At 38.6% G+C, this 24,013-nt stretch overlaps 1 long non-coding RNA gene across 5 annotated transcripts in view; it reads right to left on the bottom strand.

Annotated features, from left to right (window-relative positions):
* Window positions 1–652: 652 nt before the first annotated feature.
* Window positions 653–24,013, bottom strand: part of LOC128851836 (uncharacterized) — a 111,447-nt gene continuing 88,086 nt past the window's right edge. For all 5 annotated transcript variants that reach the window (XR_008449340.1, XR_008449339.1, XR_008449337.1 and 2 more), the window contains 3 exons: window positions 9,438–9,640; window positions 7,752–7,860; window positions 653–1,420 (listed from right to left, as the gene is read on the bottom strand). This is a non-coding gene — a long non-coding RNA (uncharacterized LOC128851836). The remainder of the gene's footprint in view (window positions 1,421–7,751; window positions 7,861–9,437; window positions 9,641–24,013) is intronic.

Raw genomic sequence — 24,013 nt, 5'->3', positions numbered from 1 at the left:
CGAATGATTACTTCCCCCAGATTTGCCTTTTTTTTTTTTTTTTCACACTTCTAGCCCCTTCTTTGAAAATATATAAAAAGAAACAAATCCTTCTGCCTCCTAACAAATTGGTACTACGTATGCAGAATTAGAATACCACAGGCACAGCCATCCTGCTAGTACACAGTTGCTCATAAATACTCAGGGAAAAAAAAATGAGCCTGGAAGGTAATTTAAAATTGCTGATGTAATAAACACCAAATCACTTTCACTGAAGTCTAACAGTTTTAAGTGTATATAATATTAAGTACCAGGATAAGGGGATGATTATTCTCCACAGGTAGAGATAATAGTGTAAGACGCAGGAGTTAACAAATGCAAAAAGAAAATTCAAAGGACTACTCTACACTGAAGATGTCAATACACTTTTTATTATCTTAGTTTAGCTATTAACACCTTGCATTTGTCACTGAGAATAAGCTCAAAGCAATTACAAGAATGTTTCTACATGTCCCTTAGTTGGAAGTCAGTTAGAAAAACAGGTATCTTCTGAGGAATAAGGAGTTAAGATACAAAAGTCAAAATAAAAAAGTCTGAGAAGTTGAATAGAAGACAAATTTTCTAGAGTAATTTATGCATTAATCTATGGATGTTATGAGAACCCAGATAAATAATGTGTTTAATTTTGGTCATTTCCTTTTTTTTTTTTACCTAGTTCTCCCTCTTTTTTCAGGGCATGTGGTAAAGTGTCATGAAGGTCATGGAACACACGATTATGTGCAGTGAAGTGGAAAACCAGAGGCCTTTGGGGGACCCTTCAAATGTTAGTGATTTTTGGCAGGGCACCTGCAATTTTCCTTGGGGTATAACAGATCGTAGAGAAGAAACCAATAGAATTGTCATAGGGAACTGAAGATGCTGCAACAAATTCTGCAACCCAGGAGAGATGAAGTGAAAAATACTACTACACCTCATATTAAGATATTGTTACTATTAGATGTACTGAAATGAACTGGTACAATATAAAAAGATTAAGTTACTTCATGCATAAAAGGAGATTAAACTGCTTTATAATGTTTTATGATACAAAGTTATTGCCATCATCTGAGGTGGGAAAGGGATGCTCTTGTTATAATATATAATTTTGCAGAGTTGCCCACATGGTGTAAGGTTAATTCATTGTTCCAGTAACATAAAACAGCTGACAGTAGCCAGATGTATAATTCCATGCATATTAATGAAAATATAATGTCTCCACTGCACAATTTTTGATACTTAAAAGATAACAGAGATCTCAATTTGTCTGATCATGAAAGAACAATACAGATTCTGCCATTTGAGTCTTGCTGTTGATTACACACCATGATTTAAAATCCAGTTGTTCAGTGTTGCTATTGATTGCAAAACGGACGTTATTTTGTGTAGGAGTAAATGTCTTTGACTGTAAAAGAAAAAAAAAATGTTGCTAGTAACCACTATTGCCTACCAGTCTGACGAGGAAATCATCACTATACACACAATATAACAAATCAAAAATCAATATTAATGCATTAAAGAAATATTAAAAAATATGTCAAGTCTTCAGACTTGGTGATGACTTTGACTAGCAGGATTTTCTGCTTTATGAACACTTTCTGATTCTCAGAAAGCATGGAAGAGCAGCCGACTAGAAACTGCACCTCTGAAAAAACCTTAAAGTACATAGCTCGAGTACTGAAGTATCCAAAATGCTATTTTATGAAACAATTTCTTTAGATCATTTAAAGCAACACAATTAATGGAGATACGCTTTATAGCATGTAGAAAGGGCCATCATTTTCCCCCTCATAAAGTGACAAAGTATCTAATTTACCTTATCCTGGTAAACTCTTGTCCAGGCTATTTTTATATACCCCACAATGGAGGAAATTCTTCAACAAGCTGAGAGAAGTTGCTGCTGTATGTCTCAATATCCAATCCAAATTTTCCTGGCTGTACCATTACATAGACATATCCTTTCCAGTCTTTGTTAAATGTGGAGATACTCTTTGTATGGATGACAACTTTCTAGCACAGATGCCCACCTTTTTTTCACAACTTTTTAATTACTGGAATATTATTATAAATTCCTTCATGACCTCTCTTTTTTTTTTTTTTTTTTTTAAATAAAGCAAGACAAATTAATTTACTTTGAGGGGCACATTTTTCAAATCACTTGTTGCTTTTCCTCAGTCTCAGTATTTGGAAACTGTTTCCCAGGCTGGGTAAGCTAAACTCAGCTGAACCTAGTGATCATTGAAAAGAGCTGAAAAAAAGTGTATTTCCTGGGTTGTATGTATGACGCTCTGGTTTTAAATGGATATGCCTTATTTACAGGGCTGTATCACAGTGCTGATTGATGCACACTTTATAGTGTTCTCAAGCCTTCCACCTTTCTGCTCTCCTATTGCCTGGCCAGTTGGATCTTATTGTTATGTGTGCCTTGTTTTCTCCTTTCTGCGTGTAGTGCTTTTTATTTGTATTGATTTGAATTTCATCTTGTTGATTCCACAGCATTTCCCCAATGCTTCAAAATCATTCTGAATCCTACTTCAGTCCTACAAGTACTCCAGAGTACTTGTAGGACTGAAGTAGGATTCAGAATGATTTTGGACTCTGGAGTACTTGTAGCCCCTCCAAGCTGCAGACATTCATGAATCTTGCAAGTTTATTATCTGTTCTATCATTACTCAGAGAAACCTAATTTTAATGTGCAAAACTTCACCATAGTTAGACCTCAGTTCTAACAAATGAGAAGGAGAAGAAGAGAAAGAAATTATAGCATCTGGGAGTGCACATGTTGTCAGAAAGTATTGTGGCCCTTCTGCTTCCAGTCACTACTTGAGCATTACTAGAGGCACAAAGCAGAATGAAGAAGAAACAATATTTTGTCTAAAAGAAGATGTCTCTGAACTTTTACACTTAACTTAAAATAAAAGAAAATAAAGCTTGATTAAGCTTTCTGAAAATCACATAAAGAAACACTGTGCTTAAACAGTTACAATGATTTCCACTAAATGATAGCTGTCATCTAAAGGCATCACCTCAGAAATTAAGATTATCATAGTCACCACTGACTCCATGGATGAAGAAATAAAGAAACAAGGGAAATGTATTCTACAGCATTTATTACCATGTAGCACTACCTAAACTATATCTGTAGTGTTCAGCAGTTATTTACCCCAGACAAAGTATGACAGTAAAATAGTTTACACTGCTTCAGATATCTGACATCAGTTTAGTTTAGCATTAGCTTGGATATCTTTAGCCAAAGCTGGCTTTTTTTTTGCTTTAGTATACACGGATGACAAAGTTTAAAAAACTTCCTTATTTAATGTTCTTTCACAGAAGTGCCTTAACTCTGTGAGCTGAAAATGCTGAGCACCTACTAAGTAGGCTGCCTGCTGTAGTTATTGAAAGCTTCCCAAACTCCTGAAATAGATGACTGAGGCTGTGGAAAATTTCCAGTGGTTGTGGAAGCAGAGTTACTATGTAAATTTGGAGCCTAAGATTGTTGCCTATAGTCTCAGAGCAGGCAGGTTTCATTAGGACACATAGGTGCCTCAAGCATAGTCATTGGGCCCTGAAATACTGTGGGGCTCATATCTTCTAAGTGATTGTTTTGCATGTCACAGGAGACTCCAAATTCTGGGTAATGTTTGCCTGCACAAATAAGGACAATTATTAGAGGCTACTGTTTGAAGAAACTACCAGTGCCTTCGCAGAATGGAAGTATCACTTCTAGAATGGTGGTTTTAAGTAATCATTTGGTGTTCTAAGTACTTGACAGAAATATAGGAAATCTGTAGTACCATTGAGTTCCATATCTATAATTTATTTTGTTGAATAATTTACAGCCAGTCATTTTCCCCCACCGTTTTAACCTGAGAAATACATAAAAAATGCTTAAACAAATTCTGCATACCTGACCCCGGATTGCATACAATGAGTACCAGGGGGGTTCAAAATGCCACATGGCAAGGATCAATATTAATGTATTGTTATGATATAATTAGGGCAAAAGACAAACATAGACCTTATTTTTATTTGCAGCTGCACGTCACCAATTCTTTCTTAAAAATTTATTTTTTCTTAATAGAAAAAAAAGCAAGTCTTTACACAACAAGAACACCTAAGCTGCTGTTGGGATTTCTGCCTAAAATTTCTGCTTAAAATTTCCTCATTCCTTTAGGTGAGAAGCTAATTTTTAAAACAATTGTTTTGGAGACAGATATTTTTTTTCCAGCATTCGATGTTGTGGCAGGGGGGTGGCACGGACCAGGACTCCTTCCACCAGATCAGGTGGCCCAAAACTTCCATCAACCTGGCCTTGAACACCTCCAGGGCTGGGGCATGCATGACTTCTCTGGGCAACCTGTAGTAGTGCCTCACGACCCTCACAAAAAATATTTCTTCCTAATATCTAATTTAACCTCCCCTCTTTCATCTTAAACCTTTGAGGGAGTGCAGGAATAGGACAAGGAGTCCTTAAAACTGAAAGGCATCTCATAAAAGGCACCCATTTCTAGCACACCTAACTTCATCACATCCTTCAGGTGAAAGGATTGGACTAGTACTTCTCACACCATTTTTCTTCCCTTCCTTTAAGGCCTAGAGTCAAGGAGGAGCCAAATTTTGGGTGGACATGTCCACTTTTCCTTCAGAATATCAGCCACCTGAAAAGAAATCATTATCTTGAAGATCTATTTCAAAAAATTTCTTGTACCACAAGTAAGCAGGGGAGAGAGAGAGAGAGAGAGAGAGAGAGCAGAATGCGTACCTCATGCTTACTTTTTTTCAAAACTGCAGTGAATTACCAAATATTCTAGCAAATTGCATTATTCTGAGTAATAAAATACAACTTTTTTTTTGGTCAGGGATAAGCTAAGCAAAGATAAGATGATATATAGCACAAGAACATGTTCAAAAAGCATACAGTTGAGTACTATTTAAAATTCAGGGTCATGTTTTGCCCTCAGGTATAATAATGCACTATGGCTTTGGAAATCTTCATACAAGCATATATTTATCTCAGGCCATAAATTGGCCTTCAATTTGGACACATTATTTTTCCTGTAGCCTGACTGTCTACGAGTTTGAACTCATATGTAAATACCATATCTGCTCTGCTGTTGTTTGCCAGTACAACACTGCAAGAAATTGCCAAGAACATTTATTTGTTTAGTTGAAAAGTTTTTCTTTTCAGGAAAATCTTTCAGGGGTGTAAGGTCGAGTCAGCTCTTGCATATCACTTTGGAAGTAGGAAACAGAAGAAGGAGGATGACTGGAGATTTTTCTTGTCTACCAGATAGTGTCTATCATATACCTCATTTATAATGATAGTTAAATTTTCAATGGACTTAGTCCACTTAACTTCAAGTCCCATTTTTATAACTGACTTCTGAATCTGCATGGCAGTAATATGAAATTATTTCAGTGTCTTTTTTAGAATAATTGAGGTTGGAAAAGACATCTAAGGTTACCCAGTCCAATCATCAACCCAATATCATCATGCCCACTAAACCATGTCTGTGTGTTTTCTTAACACCTCTAGGGATGGAAATTCCACCACTTCCCTGGGCAGCCTGTTCAAATGCTTCACCATTCCTTCAGTAGAGAAAATTTTCCTAATACCCAATCTAAATCTTCTCTGGCCCAACTTAGAATTATAGAACAGTTTGAGTTGGATGGGACCTTCAAGATCATGTAATTCTACTCCCCATGCCATGGGCAGGGACATCTCCCACTAGATCAGTCTGCTCAAGGCCCCATCCAGCCTGGCCTTCAACACTTCCAGGGTAGAGGAATCCACCACTTCCCTGGGAAAACTGTTCCAGTGCCTCACCACACTCATTGTGAAGAATTTCCTCCTAATGTCTAGTCTAAATCTTCCTCTCTCCAATTTATAGCCATTATAGCTGATTTAACCACGTGCTGCCCATGAGGTAAAAACTACAGGTGTATATAATCTGACTTTGTCTAAGAATGTATATTGTAGTTTCTGGAATTCTGTTTCAATCTAAAGCATGGAGTTTTGCATTGCATTAGATTTTTAATTTGTAAGAATTTTTTTCATACATAAGTATATTCACAGTTTTTAATCTCCCAGCCTTAGCTAATGCCCTTCCAATGGTAATCATTATCTGTGGCTGTATTTATCTTCTTTCTGTATTCTAATCCTTTCATGCTTTATTTTTCCTTTCTTTCTGTGACCTTCTTTCTTTGCTGAATTTATTGCCTGCTTTCCCCTGGCAACCTCTGTAAATATGTGCATTACTATTAGTTTCATCTCAATGTGTATGGGATTTATGTCTGTACAGCTTGCCCTCCACTTAATTTAATCACAGGTTAATTAGATCCTCCTTTTAATTTGATCAAAATGTTTCTTGAGCCAAATCACTTACATTAAGAAGACTAGTGGTGCTTCCTACCCTTTAGTTTGATCAATATCAATCATTTTAAGCAGGTACTTTGAGGTAATTCAATCACTGGCTATGGATATTTTCCATTTAATTAATAATAAAAGCCAATATCCTCAATGAGGGGAGAAAATAAGCATGGACTATATCCACAGACTTGTGAAAGTAACTAAGTATATTAGGGTGTTTTGGCAGGGAACAAGTCTACTTCCATTTTTGCTTCTATCCTTGAGCAGTTTTTTTGGTGGCTCTACAGGCAATTCTTCTTGCATACACTGTGATGGGCAGGCTTGTACTGGTAGCAAAGTCCATGAATACACACAGAAAGAGCAGTAAGGATTTTCAGTATGTTATTGCTACATCTGAAAACTAGGTTAGTTAAACATCAGCTTTGCCTTTATTGTGGCTAGTAGAGACTTTTTTGAAGTGAAGTTTTGTACTCCACTATGCCAATTTTGAAATAATGGTATCATCATTTCCTTAGTTTTACAACAGAAATATTTTTTTTATATTTACTGTTTCCAGTATTGCAGAGGTCCACTGGGAGTCCTGACGTATTGTATTTGGGTAATAACTAACAAAAAATAATTCTAAATACCAAGGAGCAATGCGACGGTATGATAATTTATAGACCTATTATGAGTGTGTGAGTATAGGAAAATTAGTGTTGAATGAAGTTACAGGTAGCACTTTTCTCTCCTGAACCACAGTGTTTGCTGTGTTTAAAAGAAAATTCTATCTTTAATTTAATTTCTTTAGAGTGGTCATTTAAAGACCTTAAAATAACCATGGAAACTGAAGGAAGACTAAATGCTTAACCTCAACTTTTTCAAAAACTCTTACTGAGAAATGGCAGCCTTCACGTGTCACATTATGAATGACTTCTTTTAACAAGCATTTATTCACGTTAGTACTGCCACTGTTTTCAGGAAGAGTATTCATTTTAATTCATATGAGTTTATGTTACCCAATCTGTCTCAGAAAAATGTGCTTAGGTGAGATAGTTGTGAAATGCCTCTAGCTGAGCTAGACTTTCAGAGGCCGTTGTTAGCAGGTTTAACACAACCACTGAAGTGCAAATTCTACTTCTCTAGAAGAGCAGCCAGATTTTTGTGATGCTGAAAATCTCTTTGATGGTGATGTTACTTCTTATGTATTGCTCTGTCTTAATATTCCTCAAAACGCATAAGTCTAATGAGTCTTGTATTAGAGATCAGGAAATCAAGGCAAAGAAAAATCAAGGATTCTAATTATTGAAGTCAGGTTTTCTTGAATGATTTTAGACAACTAGGACTAAACTTAATTAAGTTGTAGTTTCTATCTATATTTACTTACCTAAATGTTTATAAGCTGATTCTTTAGGCTGCAAGAAATGTACTTCACCCACTGTCTTCACCTGGCAATTTGCTGAGTTCAAGTATTTCTTAATATGATGTCCAAAGTTCTATACATGAAAACAATTTTTTTTCCAAGTTCAGTGACTATATTTAGAGTGTCAATTATAGATTCTAAAACCTATCCACTGTATACACTGAATTTATTTTTCCTTTTCAAGCAATCAGAATATTTTTGTTAGCACAAGTAGTGGCCTAAACAGAGGACAATATCAGTTGCTCTATATCATTTCTAAAAAGTCTCAGAATTAGGGTTGTGTTTACTCCTTACTCCTTTTATAGTCAGTAGAGATACATATTCATGACCAAAGACTGATTCATTCCATCTGACTGGTGAACTGTGGCATACCCAGGTGTCTCTCTCTGTCTCTAGGGTATAACCATGTATCCAAGGCAGAAGTCTCATTGAGATGCCCAGAAGTATATGGGACTCAAGATAGAGTACAGTTGTATGTGAGCAATTTTATGTACATATTGGCTTCTTGATTGTGATGAGTACATGTGTAAATTTAAGATTATTTTGCCACATCAAATGAACTAAATATCTTCTTCGTAAAGAACATGTTTCTTGAAGCAAGTGCCACTCACTTTTAAATATCTGTTGACTTGATATGAGAGTACTTAAAAAGCGGGGAGAGCACAAAACTCAGAAAAAATATGTTTTGTGATTTTATTTGGGATGAAGGTGAGGTAGTTTGCAATAAATACTTCTACATGTCGAAGTGCCTGTGATGTGATGGTAATAGATAGAAAATGTAAGAACTAGACCACTGAGAGAGAAATTAAAGTTCCAGCTTATGGGAGATTTTGACAGTATCTTATGAAGCTGACTCTTTCATGTTGCTGCTGGTACATGGCTAAGCAATTGTCCTGGATTTCAAAAGGTTTTGCCTTCATTTCATTTTTCTTTAAAATAAAACCAAGCTTTTTCTGCTGGGAATATGTTTTTACATATATATGGAGAAAATATGTGTTGTTTCTATGTTGACAGCTATGACACAAGTGGTTTGTGAAGTTCTGGTTTCCACAGGAACATTAAAACATTCATAAATCTTTCATTTTTAGATAAACATGCTTCATTTTATAGTAAACCAGATGATCCAACTGCTACCCCTTAAAAAAAAATTCAGATTATGGTAAATGGTGCTGGTAAACAATACTGAAATGAGAAGTAAATGATGGTATTTCATGCAGAACCTTTTAAACATTTTGGTTTGTATTTATAACTATAAAGTTAACCTGCAAAAGACTTATGCTATCAAAAAATCTTGTAAATATTGTGTGTTGAAAAATACTCTAGGAAGAAAGCATTGCTAGGTGGATAAGGAATGGGTTTGGTATTAAGGAGACCTTGTTTCTATCCCCAATTCTACTATTAAGCTGCTTTTCTCAGAGCCACTCCCTCTTCCTTCGTGTGACATCTGAAAGAATGATCTCATGTGATGCTTACTATTTTGCTGAAGTGCTTAGACATCCATTGATGAAAATGTGATAGGTAGTAGCTACGTATTTGATCATCATCATCATTATCTGGCTGCGTAAGTGACCTTGTGTTGTTTTAGCACACAAGATTCTCTCATTAAGAATACAGTCCTTCACTCTAGTCAGTGGAAAAATTCTTACTCACCAAAGAGAACGATTAGGCTGGCATGGAGTGCACACTCTTGTACTTGGCTTCTGGCAAGAATAATACTGAGACCTCTGAAGAGGCAGGAGGGCTGTATGGAGGGAGCCATTAGCAAGAATGCTGATGGGTCTCTAGGCAGTTGGCTCCACTGCAGGGCAGAGACAATGAGTGATAAAGGCAGTGTAACTCAGTTTGCAAAACAGCTGAAATAAAAAAAAAAGTTTTATAAACTTCTCTTCCTACTGCTTTTTACCATGACTAAGGTGTTTTTGCCCTCCCACCTTAGACTGGGAAGGATAGCAACAAAAAGTGAGGTATTCCAGAAAAGCGATACTTGATAGAGAAACAGACAATCAGTAGCTTTCTGCTGTGGCAAGAACATTTCTATAATGGCTTTTGATGTGCAGTCAGTTTCTGTAAGGTCTTGTAGCAGGTTTAGGGACAAGGCTGTGTCAGAGCCCTGATGGCTTTAACAGGTCTAACAATCCTGCACAAACTCACCTGGTTACCCAGACCCAGGCTCTGCTCATTTCACCTCAGGCCATGGCCCGCAGTGCTGCCTGAGCTAGGCTGAAGCTGTGCCTTTATGCAGTCCCACCTCTGACCCTACCTCCTGGATGGACCCCTTGCACCCATACTGTGACCTTGTCTCCTGCTCTGTCTTTTAATTCTTCTCCTGCTGCTCCTGACTGGAGTTCCTGGACCTGGTTTGTCCCCTTGCTGTGACAGGTGCTGTTGATGGACCCTGTTACCAGCCCTGGCTTCGTTCCCTGTGTTCTGCCTCTGAGCAACAGTGTCCATGGCTGTGGGCATGGCCTGTGCCTGGGTCACCTCTGATACAGGCTTGTCTGCACCTCAAAGGCAATCAAATCTCTCTGCCACCCAAAAATAGTTATCTTGGTGACCACGTTGTGGTCCAAAGCCTGCCTGTGTCAGATCTATACAGTGGTGATGCCATGGCTCATGATGCTGTGTTTCATGGGCTTTAGCTAATGGGTTTAGACTCCAGCTTAATAAATGTCTGCTGAAATGTCTAGTCTTGGTGGGAGAAAGACTGGTGATTTTGCCTCATATTTTCCAGCCTAGCAGCAGGAGTTCCAGACTGTGATGGAAGAAACTTCAAGCAAAGGCTGGCAAATTTGGTGGGAATTCACCACAGTTCTGACTCTGAGACTGAAAAAAGATTAATAATAAGCTAAGGATGTGCAGAGAAGAAGAGAAAATGAAGAGGATGAGAGTATTCTGGAAAAAAGAGATAGGGAAATATGTTCTAGGACAATAGATGGTTTTGTCTTTATTTCCCTTTCCTCATAGCAGACTAAATTATACTGGCAAACACTCTAGAGAAGTCAGAATATGGGCTGCTCTGTGGTTCAAGGGGTGAAGGATGTGGAGAAAGGGACAAAAATGCAGCAAGGATAGATGTGAGGTGTGATAGATTACATTACAAAGAAAGCAGTTACACAGCATTATTTGACAACATGTTACAGATGAATTGAGTAAGTTGTGGTAGTCTTTTTGAATTGTAGGCAGTATTTGTGGATTAATGCAGGCAGGAGAAGAGATGGAGGTACCTTCAGGACAAACAGCTATTGGGCTCAAATTGATAGTCATTTTGTGCAGTAAGGTCTATGTAAGGCTAGCAAGGCATTTTGGTTCAGTAAGTCCTCCAATAAAGCCACTTAAACCCATACGTATTTACCTTCCTTTTGCCTTCATGGTTTTCATGTCAATCACGACTATTCATTTTTAATGAGGGACGTCTCCCTCCCAGCCCATCTTCTCCAGCTATTACCATACATCATGCAGAGCAAATGTGGTGACACAGTAGTCTTTTTCAACGCGCAAGTCATTAAGAGTGCAGATAGCAATGTGAAATTTGTAAATATTCTGACAAGTCAATTGCCCCCTGCCCATTTTACACCCATAATCTGCCAAGGTAGAACTGCCACTGCAGACAACATTATCACTAACCCACCATGGGCTGTCATAGAGCAATATCTGGCAGTATGTTAAAAACCACCAAAGAACAACAACAAAAACTAGCTCAAAATGACAACTATAAACAACCTGCCAGTTGCAATAAAAATTGTTGCCCATAGGAAATTAAAAAATTGTACACCACAGTGATCATAGCCTATGCCTGAATACACCAATGAATGGCATAAACTTAAGATTGTGACTTCTACAGTTGAGATAGAATCTGAGACGATTTTTCACTAAAGTGAATGTCTCTTGTAAAAGAAATGCAAATATGCAGTATACCTGACATTTTATTTTTTTCTTTATGTTGTGTTATATGTTTTCTAGTTTGCCTTGGAAGACTTCTCCTCTAACGAAATGTGCAGAAAGACTCACAGTTCCAAAATACAGCATGATATTGTGATTATGCATATTCTTGGTGCTTTGGGTAAAGAGAAAACAGAGCAGATGTTGTTTGATGTAATCAAAACAAATTGCAATCTTAAAAGATCATAAACATATACTGTATTTTGATATTATTCAGTGAACTTACTGTTGGAAAAATATTTTAAATGAAATCTTGAATAGCTAACGTTTAAAGTACTATGCATAATACAATCTTTACTCTGAAATTCAGCCTGGATGTTTGCATATTTAGCTAATGACTTCTAACTCATTTTTAACTAATGAGCCCTTAAAACTCTTGGCAAACTGAGATCTTCTCTCCGATTTTGTACAGTGGAGTAATTGGAGTTTCCCCTTTTCCTTGGGCTACATTAGGTTCCTTTGCCTCTCCACAGACTGCTCTCCCTGTTTGGAGGTTCTCCTGGCTTCCCAAATGGCTGTTGTCACAGCTGACAAGTAGTCAATGTGTTTCCTAAATTGGAGGCACGGTCTGGAACGGTGATCTGCTGTTTGATTATTATTATCTCTACCTTTGTGAGAGTTGAACAGAGGAATACTGATATGTTTTCTTTCCTCCTGTTTAAATCTCATGCTCTGCCCACAACAGTCCAGGCTGTGGTGAGCTGAGTTAGTGAGGAATAACTCCTTCCTGCAGGCTAGAACAGTAGTGATGTTACTTTTGCTTCTAGAAGACAGGTTAATATTCTGACAATTTATTCACAAACAAAAGATGGGCTCGCTGCCCTTTCCATTACCTTATGTCTTCCCTTGTCTCAACTGGTTCACAGTGGGAATGGCTCTTTCTCCATATGGATGCCGAAGTGAGTTTTTTGGTAGCTCTGTATGGAACTTAAATGTTTGGAGGAGCTTATGTAGAACTTCTGTCCCCTTGCCTTAGTATTTAGGGATGAACAGGGCTCTGACTTAGAGCAGGAGTAGAACTGAAACCAACCACTAATTTGGTAGTGAGCGACAGGCTACCCCAGGCACTGGTAACACAAGACTAAATGTAGAGGTTCCAGGTCTTCAGTATAGCTGCCAACGAAAACAGGAGGGAACCAACCCTGAGTGAAGAAGTGCTGTTTATCTTCTGAAAGTGCCAGTGTTTCTGAGCCCTAGTATTTGAGAAATAGTTCTGCCTCTTCAGATTTAAGACAAGGCATGATATGTCAACACACACGATGCGAATTTAGCCCAGATGCACTTTGCATGGTAGATTTTTATCACTGTACATGCTGGAATACAAACTCTTACTTCACTCTGTCAGGCAGACACTTCTAAACCTAGACCCACTGGGTTGGATCTTGTTCAAAGGCAGCATTTTAAGGGATTTTATGCCCTAAAACCAGTTCTATGTTCCCTGGGTATCTCCATCCAGATTTGGATCTTTAAAACAAAGCCCAGATATTTATTTTCCTTTCAAAGGGATACAACATTCATTCTACTAGCAGTAGCAGAGACCAAGGCAGTTAGAAACTGAGACACTCATGTCTGGGCTTAGTTATCTTCTGAATCAGTAAGTCCTTATCTTTGCTTTACTGTGGAATTACGTTTCACTATGTGATATTTTTTCTATAACTCCCTTAAAAAGGAGAGTTTTCTTATGGATAAGACCATAGACCACAACCTAGCTGTTGCCAGTTCAAGTTGTGATCTGAATCAAAATCCCTGTATTATCACATGGACATTTTTCTACGTATGTAGGAATGTTCCTTTTCCGTTTAGCTTATCACTTTAGTTTGCCTTAAACCAATATAAAGAAAAGTATACTCTTTCTGGGGTATATATTCAACCATGGAACTACACCAATAGCATTTCAACTCTTCCATTCTAACCTGCTACTAGAAAAATTGCCCTCAAATACAGGCCTTCTGGCTGAGGAGATACAAACTAAATTCCCACCTCAACTCTATGCTGACTTCTGAAAAAGGCAGGAGAATATTGCTGTGTTCTGTCATCAAATTGCACCAGTCAGAAACCTAGTGAACAGCTAACAGAAAAAAACAGGGATAGCTTCATCCTCTTTCACTTTCATCACTGGAGAAAGTGCAAGTTCCTAGCTTCCTAATTTAGGTATAATAGTTAAGTAATTCAAATCAGGAGGGAAGAATCAGTATCTTAATTCTTGTGCTTTAATTGTTTGTTTCTTCTTCTTCTGTCTGCAGCGATGTGTATACAGAATGTTGGTGCACTCTTACTCAGCGCACTGTACCTAGAACAGAGGAGCTGTGTTTCTCACCTCAGGTGTCAAGGAGCCGTGGTAATTATGAATGAGAAATCAACACCTCTTAGTAGTCAAATATTATTCTTTTCTGAACTTCAGGTTTTTTTTTCTGTGTTGCTTTTATTCATGCATCTAGAGGATTTTCACTCTCCTGCTTTTCACCTCCAAGCTCAAGGTGACGTGAGCTTTTAATCAGCAAGCTCCCAAACTGTAGCTCTTGAATCCTGTGGCCATCAATCAAGTGTCAGAAACTGTCTTAAAGTGGAGAGGTAAAAATTTAAAATCTCTTCCATCATTTCCTAATCCTTTTTGGAAACAAATAACAAGTTTTTTTTTTTAGATGCCCTATTTATAAAGGGATAATCTGAAGCTTTTGTAGATGTAAACATGGTGTGTTTATTGTCAAAATTCATTGCTATAAATATAAATTGTAATTTTATTCAGAATATTTAATTCCTTTTTTGAGTAGCGGTTTATGATTTTCACACAGCCAGGTGTAATGAGTGACCTCTTCACTGCAGAAGAAATTACCAGCAGGGAGTTTCTTACTCTGTAGCTGGTGAATAATAATGTCAGTTATTTGCCTAAGCACAATGGGACCCAAGGTATTGATAAAATCCGTGCCTTTGTCAAAGGAAAGGAGAGGCTACTGTGGCTGCTGAAGCTGTTAATCTGCCTACTTTTTCTCGTGACGGGAGCGTGTTTGAGGTGATCAGAACAACAAATAGAGTTGAGACTGGTGGTTTTCTCTCTCTTTTCCTCTCTCATTTACCTCCTGAGTAAACTTAGGCAGGATGATTCACGTGGTGCTCTTTGCTTTTTATCTTATGTACTTTTCAGCTAATATTTTTTGATTCTGGGATCTTTGCATGGGAGACACCATGTATGCCAAATTATGTAATTTATCATTACAAAATAGGAGCTTTCATATTTCTGATGTTCTCCACTTCTGGGGTTTATAATATTGTTAAATTATATGTTGAAAGTGGTTTTTTTTAAGTTACAAAATCTTGAGGGAAACATCTCCAGAAACTAATTGGATCTCAAATTTACTGTGTGATCAGCTATTACACACAGGATGAAAAAAACCAAATTCCTCTTCCAAAGGATGCTCAAAGTGTTGATACTTGTTGAATCTTTTTGGAGAGTGGTAGTTGCTGTATCTAGGCCAAAAACAGCATGTGTTTGGGAAGAGAGGGGAAAAAACAAGCTGCCCCTAGCATCAGGATAAACAATTATCAAGGAAATACTGTATGTAGAAACATCGCTAGGAAGAACAGCACTGGATTTATATGAATCCAAATTTGGCTGAGATTTGTTTTTTCGCAAGGTGTATCAAGAAACTTCAGCAAATTAATATAATGAATAAATGTTGTGATGGTAACTGTAGTTTATGATTCTGCCACAAAAAAAGAATGCAGCTCTGGAGAAACACTATAGTGGGTTTCAGGTTTAGTTTAAGGATAATTAATCTGGGCAAAATTAGGCCAGTCTACATTCAGGCAGGAATGATGCATTCATCTCTCCAACTACAGCTACAGTAGTACATCATGATCCATCTCCTGTCAGTGCTGGGCAGGCTTCTCTGAAACTGTCTTTCATTATGAAATTCTTATTTGGATTTCTTATTCTGATGATATGTGAAATGGGAAGATTTGCTTCTCTGTCTATTTATGGCCAGGTATATGTTCAGTTCAATACATTGATGATTTGACCATATATACTTGGGTTGGGCTTTTTTTTTGTGGCCCTATTTCATGTAATTTTCCTTTTATAGTGAAGGATATTTTCTCATTTAGCATTTTACTTAATCTGGTCTTTACCAGTATATCCAGGCAGTCCTGATTGGTTTTAGTTTCTGAATGACTTAAAGAGCCTCCAGATACACTGATGCAGTCACAGATCTATTAGTTCAGCTGTCTGTGGGGAATGTATTCCTTCTATTTTATTTTATCAAAACATATAAGAACCTACTTAAAGGCATTATTCCTGTTAGAGAAGTGTCCTAGTGGAGTAATGAGACTGAAAGAATGAGGAACTTCATGCCTGCCTTATGTTTTTGGGGCTGGGAGCCCTGCGAACCTGGATAGTGAGAAAAGAAACAAGGTAAAGTTCCCAGCTGGAGATTTTGGAGCTTTGAATTTCCTAAGGGAATTATAGGAGCTAGCTTGAAGCTTAGAAGATCTCCAATGGAAATGTCTCAGAGTTTTCGCATAAATTTCTGAAAACTGAGAAGTGGACACTTTTCCAGGAATTGTATTTCTTCTGAAAAAATCTTTGCCATAAGATTCCTGATCAATTGTAATTGTGTGTACGCACTTCCAGATTTCTACTGCAATTAAAATCCACAAAGATTGAACTTGCTCAGTTTACAAGGAATAGTAGCCATCAAATAACTTCAGCGCAGGCAGTGTATGGAACGAATCCTTCCCTGTCCTGAGATCTGAGTGATCTGAACTGCCATCAGACATGCAGTTCTAATACCAAGTTTTGGATCTCTAGGTCAGAACCTTGTGCATTCTTATGTAAAGAAATTCCAAGAGTTAGGAATATTGCATATGTGTGAGAGGCAAGAGAAATTCTTCAGAAATCCTCATTACCACAGCTGGCGGCTTGGATTGCCATTTGAAGGAGACAAGTGACTTGATATGTAACTAGTAAGCATTCTGCACAGTTAAGTAACACCATCATGCCTTGCATGTATGCACTTTTTTACAGAATGGACTATAGCATCATTATTTGCTGGTGGTACAGGATAAGTGCCTGCTGAACTTGAATTGATTTCTGGGAGCCATGGGATAAAAATGCTTGCAACGACACACAGTATCATGAATAGTTTCACTAAGTTCTGTGACACCTAATTAGCTCACCTAAATGTAGACAGATGTGACATTTACACTGTGAGGTTTGCAGTCTGGCTCAACAGGTGAATCAGCTAGCTGAGCTATGAATAAGTCTCTAATACACTCTGTTCTTTCTGAAATGATGTGTCTGAATTGCAGGAGGTCTTAGACTAAAGCCTTTTTCTCCAGCGGTGTTGTCAGAAGTGAAGTGACGCACATCTGTTATTAAATACACAATACAAGCATTGCCTGTTCCAAAAAAACCCAAACAAATTCTAATGTCAACACATAAACAAATGTATGTTCTTCAACTATCAGACACTGTATCCTGTAATCTCAGCTACTGATATGCTACAGGATATTCTGGATGCTTGATTAGCATCCTGGATCTCTGTATTGATTGACAGAGGGCTGAAATGGGATTTTATGTTCAGTCTTTGCAACTTTGTAAGGTTTTTGGCTCTATCTGTGTTCTTCCTACTTGAATGAACACTTTCTTAATGGCTTAAGAAAGCTCTCCATGCAAAAGTGCTTGGTACGAAATTCTGAATGAACACATTTGCACATCTAGAAACAAGTGCATTTCAGGAATAATAATGAAAACCCAGGTAATTACAATTATCTGCAGTATAAAATTCCTCTTTTAAGTGAAACGGGTGGTATTCCAGTTTCTGTGCTTTGTTAGTACATCCATATACAGATCTGCAGCTGTTAGGAGAAGTGGCATAGTCATATGAAGCAGATATTTAAGATACCTTCTCTAGAAACACCTCTTTTCTTAAGGCATCAAGTGCTGCCAGTTCTTTAGAAACAGCAACAGGTACTGTTTGGACATATAAGAACATTATAGCTTTCTAGTTAAACACATATGAATGCAAATAATCTGCAGGTCATGAGGACACAAATTAGTTCTGTTTTCTTTGTGTCTGAAGTTCAAGGTCTTCAAAATCAACAAGATTCTTTTAACTAGTCTTACTTAAAATGAAAAGAGGGGAAGATTAATCCATTACCTATATGGTGCTGCTAGACACCAATGCCGAGGTAAATTGCAGTCCTACTTTCAGAGAGGAAAAAAATGAGCTTTGTGGCACATCACTAGTGCTGGCTAGAGAAGTACCTGTGCAGCTACCAGATATGGGACCTTCTGGTGATGGTGTGCAGGAAGACTGCCTGCAGAGTCATCAGTGAAGAAGGAAAGAAACAGTGAAATACCAAAGTCATTGCAGAAATACAGTTATTATTTCCCTATCCTAGCTAAGCCGCCAGCTTATCCAGACTACCTTATCCCCATCTCTATTCTCTCAAAGTTCTTTCTTATCATGAAGATACATATTCAGCTCTGCAGTGTTTCCTCTGTTTCTTCTTAAACTCGTATCTACATAGAATTTAAAGTCCTCTAAGGGCCTGCTGCCTTCCTATTTTGTCTCCAAAGCAGGCCAGTGAAAAATACGTATTCAGAACATTTTATTTTGTTTGCCATCTTATAGGCCTATAGATTTGTAAGAGCTTCAAGCATTCAAATGCCCTTGATAGATTAGGTAATAATAAGTCAAGAACAAGAACAAAGTATTTTATTTTCAGGACTTGGAACATAAAAATCTTTGAGAGGGAAATACAGGTGGGTAATCTTTTGTAATAGGTCATTTAGAAATAACAATAAATACTTTTCTAAGGAGGCAAAATATTTCAGGTTGGTAAATATGCTTTAGCTGGATATTCTGCAGTTAGGACTTCCCTTATTTAATAAAAACAAACAAGTGTAGTTAGAGCCTTGTCTTATTGCTATTAAATAACAGGGAAAATATTTTTCCCTCTAAACCAGGTGTGTAGGAATTAAAGCACCAGTATGAGAACACAAAGCATCTAGCTTTGTTGCAGGAATGAGGCCAACTGAAAGGAAGAGGGAAGTACAAAGCTGCTCACAGGTGTGGCAAATTTGCTTAGAGAAAGTAACCATGCCCAAGACCAGTAAGTGGGGCACGACACATCCAGGAGCTCTAAAAAGAGCTACTTCGGTATCTACACCCTCAAGCTCAGAATCACAGAGTCATAGAATAGTTTGGGTTGGAAGGAACCTTAAAGATCATATTGTTCCAACCCTCCTGCCATGGGCAAGGACACCTGTCACTAGATGAGGCTGCTCAAAGCCTCATCCAACCTGGCCTTCAACACCTCCTGGCGTCAGGCATCCATGACTTCTTTGGGCAACCTGTTCCAGTGCCTCACCACCCTCACAGTCAAAAATTTCTTCCTGATATGTAATCTAAATCTCCCCTTTCAGCTTTTATCCCCTGTCCTATCACTACACTCCCTGATAAAGAGCTTCTGTCTGTATTTCCTTGTAGGGTCCTTTAAGCACTGGAAAGTTGCTATAAGGTCTCCCAGGAGCCTTCTCTTCTTTAGGCTAAACAAACCCAACTCTCTCAGCCTGTTCTTATATGGGAGTTGCTCCATCCCTCTGATCATCCTCATGTTTTCCCAGACAGACACTTCTTTGTTTCAGGACTTCTTGTCTTTAGTGCATTTCTGGATGCCAGACACCAGCAAGAACCTGGATGTTTGAAAATCCTGCCGGTGATACTATGTGACCAATCAGAATGACTGTGCACCTCTATTCAAGTACATGAGATGTTGCACTGCTTGCTTACTGAATAACTGTATGGAGCATGTCAGAGTGAGGGTGGTAGTTTTAGAGCAAAAGGAAACTTACCTCCGTTTGTGTTGGTCTGTAGCAAATATATACATATATAGCTTGTCACAGAGAATATTCAAAGTCAGATATCTCTTAACTTTGTAATTCCTGGATGATAAACCTTATTTCTACCCTGAACAAGTGATGTGCTTCTATGTGCACGATATATTTATCTATATGATGCCTTCAGAGATGGTGCAAGATGCCCACTCTTAAGGAAGTACATAGATTTTGTAGAGCAGTTTAAGTTCTTCCCTCTATTATGACAAAATTCACCTTTGCGTGATGAGATCTGTCAACATCTGGTCAACCACATACACTGGGGTTCACCTACATAGAATTTCTCTGCCCTCTTTTATGGACTTCCATCAAAACTTAGAATTTTACTTATCATGGAATCATAGAATATCTTGGGTTAGAAGGGACCCTTAACGGTCATCTAGTTCAAGCCCTTGCAATGAGCAGGGACATTTTCAACAAGATCAAGCTGCTGAAAAGTTCTGGCCAACCTGACCTTGAATGATTCCAGAGATGTGGCACTTACCACTTCTCTGGGAAACCTGTGCCATTGTTTTACCACCCTCATTGTAAAAAATTTCTTCTCTTTAACTAGTCTAACTCTACCCTCTTTTAGCTAAAACCATTACGCCTTGTTTTATCATAACAGGCCCTTCTAAAAAGTTTGTCCCCATTATTCTTGTAGGTATTGAAAGGCCTCAATAAGGTCTCTCCTTAGCCTTCTCTTCACCAGTTGAACAACCTTAACTTCCTTGGCCTTTCTTCATAAGAGAGGTATTTCATCCCTCTGGTCATTGCTGTGTCCCTCTTCTGGACGAGCTCCAACAAGTCCACATCTTTCCTGTGCTAATGGCTCCAGTTGGATATAGTACTCCAGATAGGGTCTCATCAGAGCAAAGAAGCAGAATCATCTCCCTCGGCCTACTGGCCACGAGTATTTTGATGCAGCTCGGGATACAGTTGGCCTTCTGGGCTGTGCACGCATATTGTTGGCTCATGTCCATCTTTTCATTCACCAGCACCCCCAAACCCTTCTCGGCAGGGCTACTCTTAATCCCTTCATCCTCTCAGGCTGTATTGATATTGGGGGCTGCCTCACCCCAGGTGCAGGGCCTTGCACTTGACCTTGTTGAACCTCCTGAGGTTAACAGTGTCCCACTTATTGAACCTGTCCAGGTCCCTCTAGATGGCATCCCATCCCTCGGGAGTGTCAATCAGATCACAGCTTGGTGTCATCTGCAGGCTTTCTGAGGGTGCACTCATTCCCCTGTCCATGCAACTGATGAAGATCCTAGACAGTACTGGTTGCAATACGGACCCCTAAGGGATACCACTTGTCACCAATCTCCATCAGGACATTGAGCCATTGACCACTAAACTCGCGATGCGACCATCCAACCAATTCCTCATCCACTGGACCGTCCACCCATCAAATCCATATCTCTCTAATTTAGAGAGAAGGATCCTGTGGGGGATCATGTCAAATGTCTTACAAAAGTCCAGACAGACAACATCCAGAGCTCTTCTCTTGTCTACTGATATAATCACCTCATCATAGAAGGCCACTATGTTGGTGAGGCAGAATTTGTCCTTGATGAAGACATGCTAGTGCAATGTTTCCCTTTTTCTAGTCACCAGGATCTTCACTTGACTGTCATGACTTTTCAAAGATCATGGAAAGTGGTTTGGCAATTACATCATCCAATTCCCTCAGGACTCTGGGATGCATCTCATCAGGTTCCATAGACTTATGTACATTCACGTTCCTCTAGTGGTCACGAACATGATAATTTTTTACAGTAGGAGAGATTCCTAGAGTATTGCTATGTGGACCATCCGGCATGAGAGGTGTGGGAAGAGAGATTGCCAGAGATGACTGAGGCAAAATAGTTGTTGAGTACCTCAGCCTTCTCCTCTTCTGTTGTTACTGGTTTGCCAACCTTGCTTCTCAGGGTGTGACTTTCCTTTTTTGGCTGATACTCTTGTAAAAGCCCTTACTATTATTCTTTGCACCCCTAGCAAAGTTCAATTTCTAGCTGTGCCTTGGACTCCCTGGCCTCTTCCCCACACAACCAGGCAGCTTTCCTATACTCTTCCCAGGATACCTGTCCCTGCTTCCACTGCCTGTGCCTTTCCTTCTTGCCCTTTAGTTTGACCAGCAGGTCTTGACTTAGCCATGCCAGCCAGACTCCCTTTCCTGATTTCTTACATCTGGGGACTGAGAACTCTTGCACTGTATATAAAGCATCCTTAAAGATTTGCCGGCGTTGTTCTGCTCCTTTGTCCCTGAGGGCAGCTTCCCAGGGGATCCTATTGACTAATTATTTGAAGAGCTGGAAGTTTTATTTTTTAAATTTCAGGGTATTTACTTTATTCTTTTCCTGATGCATATCCCTCAGGACTGTGAACTCCAACAATGCATGATCACTGCAGCCTGGGCTGCCTCAAATCTTGATGTCACAAATTAGCTCACTTGTGTCAGTGGCCATTAGGTCCAGTGTCATATCCCCTCTGATATGGGCTTTCTATTACCTCATTTAAGAAGTTAAGTCTCCTGGACTGCCTGCAGCTTGCAATGTTATTTTTCCAGCAGACCTCAAGGTAGTGGCAGTGTTCCACTAGGAGAAGAGCCTGTGAGCTTGATGCTTCCCTGTAGCTGGAGTGAGAAGCTTTGTCAATAGGCTCCTTTTGATCTACTTGCCTGTAGGAGACACCAACAAGAAGGTTCCCATTGTTTTCTTGGACTCTGAGTCTTTCCCACTGGCTTTCAACCTGTTCATGGCTATTCTTCAGAGAAAGTTCTTCACATTCTGTCTATTTCTTGATGTAGAGCCTCTGCTCCTCCTTACTTCCCTGTCCCTGCTAAACAGCCTGTATCTCTCAATTGCTGCAATTCAGTCACAGGACTCATCCCACAAAGTTTTTCTAGTAGCAACTAAGTTGTATCTCTCCAGCAGCACAGTGGCTTCCAGACCTTTCTGTTTATTGCCTATGCTGCATGCATTGTGTTCTGGGAAACCCATATTCTCTTCACTGGTGGCAGTCCTTTCGGTGGGTAGCCTCCCTGTGCATTTGTGCTTTCAGAATTTAGATAATTCACTAAGAAAAGGAAGTAGTCTGGACCCTTCCAGCTGCATATCTATCTCTTTTATGTGTATATGCAAGATGTGGGAACACAAGGAAGAGAAAGGTGAATAAAATGAGTATTCTTGCCTCCCTGTATTTCAGTGAAGAGAAAATTTCCAAAGGCCAATGCCAGGTGTAGAGTCAGAGTCTTATTTGCATGGGCCTATAATTTAATTATTTATTTCCAGATTTTCTGATCTTTGCACTGGAAGAGTGCAAAGTTTTACCAATAAACTTAATTTTTAATTTGAAAATGTTTTTCTTAATATTTTTGTTTTATGATTGAATGACTTTTCCAGATAAATAAGAAAAAAAGCCCATAGAGACCAGAAAGATCCAGAGAAAGCAAGTTAAAACAAGACGAACAGCATTCAAATAGCTCCTAATCACTTGTTGCATAAGAGGAGCTTTCATATAATAGTACAAAGCTATAGAGCTTTCCGTGCAAAGTGATGATTTAGAGCACACTGAGTAGCTGTACTAATGAAGCTACTGGAGACAAAGGGCAAAAAACCCCACCTAAAATCATAAACGTGTTTACAACAGGTTTCATCATGCTCTCTAGTTGTCTGGCTCCAGCAAAACTCTGAACTTTGACTCTGTTCTTTGTATTCTTCTCCAGCAATTAAGTCAGAAGATGACCTAGGCCCTACTTGTTCCCTCTCAGTAGTTGTGCTGCCCTGCGTTTGATAGAAACTGTTTTCTTACTGTGTATTTCACCAATGATGGAAAAAATAACATTCATTCTTACCTAGCTGTTTCTATAGCTGGGTGATTGGAAAGTAAACAGTATTTTGGAAGCTGTTAATCCCAGCTATTGTTTTAAGTTATTGAACGAAAGACTTCAAAGGATGCTTATTGTCCTTGTTTTTAATTTTAGAGTGAAAAAGAGGAGGAATTCATATAAAGTATATAAGCAGCGGCTGCTTACTCAACTGCAGGAGGCATCCTAGTCTGCTAAAATTTCTGCTTTTGGGACATGAAAGAGAAAGAAAGGCTCTGCCTATAGCAACTTAATGTTCTTGCTTAAATCAAGCTGAAATAAATCTATTACTTAATGGTGCAGAATTGGAATAGTGTGACTGGAGTTCTTATTGTATCAAAAAGTTTCTTCAAATTAAAGAACAGTGGGTACAGATACACTTGGATCTGCTCCATCAAGTAATTTATTTTTCCTGTATCAACTAAAAGGATGAAGAAGTTAATTCTCTTGAGTAAAATTGAAATACATTATGTGTCTGTGATGACTAAACGTTTTGGTTTTTTTTTCCCTGGGATGAATTCTGTTTAGTCTGGCAGAATTAAG

Source organism: Cuculus canorus, chromosome 3 (assembly GCF_017976375.1).
Source record: "Cuculus canorus isolate bCucCan1 chromosome 3, bCucCan1.pri, whole genome shotgun sequence".
NCBI lineage: Eukaryota > Metazoa > Chordata > Aves > Cuculiformes > Cuculidae > Cuculus > Cuculus canorus.
The sequence above is the reverse complement of the archived record's forward strand: the minus strand, read 5'-3'. Positions and strand labels throughout refer to the sequence as shown.